This window comes from Mandrillus leucophaeus, unplaced genomic scaffold (assembly GCF_000951045.1).
Source record: "Mandrillus leucophaeus isolate KB7577 unplaced genomic scaffold, Mleu.le_1.0 Scaffold2, whole genome shotgun sequence".
Classification (NCBI taxonomy): domain Eukaryota; kingdom Metazoa; phylum Chordata; class Mammalia; order Primates; family Cercopithecidae; genus Mandrillus; species Mandrillus leucophaeus.
In genome coordinates, this window is record NW_012102031.1 from 12,121,531 (window position 1) to 12,123,076 (window position 1,546).

Genomic DNA, 1,546 nt, shown 5'->3' on the forward strand with positions numbered 1-1,546 from the left:
CCTCAGCCTCCTAAAGTGCTGGGATTTCAGGCGTGCACCACCGTGAAACCCCATCTCTACTAAAAATACAAAAATTAGCTGGGTGTGGTGGCACTCGCCTGTAGTCCCAGCTACTAGGGAGGCTGAGGCAGGAGAATCGCTTGAATCAAGGAAGCAGAGGTTGCAGTGAGCCAAGATTGCACCATTGCACTCCAGCCTGGGCGACAGAGTGAGACTCCTTCTCAAAAAACAAACAAACAACAAAAAAAAAGAAGTAAAGAAGTAGGAGGACACATCCTTATTTAGCAAATTGTCTCATTTCCCTGTGATGCTCCAATGGGTACAAGGGTGAGTATAATGAAATAGATGGTACATCTGTCAACTCCAAAACTTAAAGAAACATTCTTTTAAAGAACTGGCTATCTCAAAGTGTTAATAAGATTCTTGGCAAGATTAAATCAACACTGAAATAAAAATGAGCAAGATCAAAAACTATACATTTAAAGAATTTATTTTGAAAGAAAAGCTATACACATATAATATAAACTGTTTATTCTTGTATATGCAAAATCTGAATGAGAAGTACATTCTTGATGTGTGTTTGTCAGCTATTTTTGCAATATTGCTGCATAACAAATCACCCAAATTCAGTAGAGAACAATAGTGAGCATTTATTCTCATGCTCATGGATCTGCAAGTTGACTGAGGTGGGCTGATCTAGACTTGGCTCAGTCTAGTGGCTCTGCTTCAGCTGCAGGTCAACTGGGCATGGCTGTATTTTAGGTCCAGATCTGCTTAAAAGGTCTCATCCTCCTTGCACCAACTGCTTCCCAGAGCAGGAGATCCAAGCCGAATCACACAAGCACATTTAAGGCCACTCCTCTCTTCACATCCTTATATGATCCATTGACCAAAGCAAGACACATGGCCAAGCTCCACATGAACAAGGAGAGAAAATATTCTACCCGTGGTGGAAGAATTGTAGACCTACATGTCAAACGAGAAGGATATAATACAGCAAGAGCATAGGCCAGGTGCGGTGGCTCATGCCTGTAATCCTAGCACTTTGGGAGGCCGAGGCAGGCGGATCACCAGGTCAAGAGATCAAAACCATCCTGGCTAACACGGAGAAAACCCATCTCTACTAAAAATACAAAAATTAGTGGGTGGGCGCCTGTAGTCTCAGCTACTTGGGAGGCTGAGGCAGGAGAATTGCTTGAACCCAGGAGGCGGAGCTTGCCGTGAGCCGAGATCGCGCTACTGCCCTCCAGCCTGGGTGACAGAGAGAGACTCCATCTCAAAAACAAACGAAACACAGCAAGAGCATGAAGAATTGGGATAAATGAACAATAATTCAATCTATCACAAAGTATAAAGAGCATAAAATAGGAATATAAAAAGAAATATTATTCTTATAAGAATGTAAGAGGCCGGGCGCGGTGGCTCATGCCTGCAATCCCAGCACTTTGGGATGCCGAGGCGGGTGGACCACCTGAGGTTGAGAGTGCGAGACCAGCCTGACCAACATGGAGAAACCCCGTCTCTACTAAAAATACAAAATTAGCCA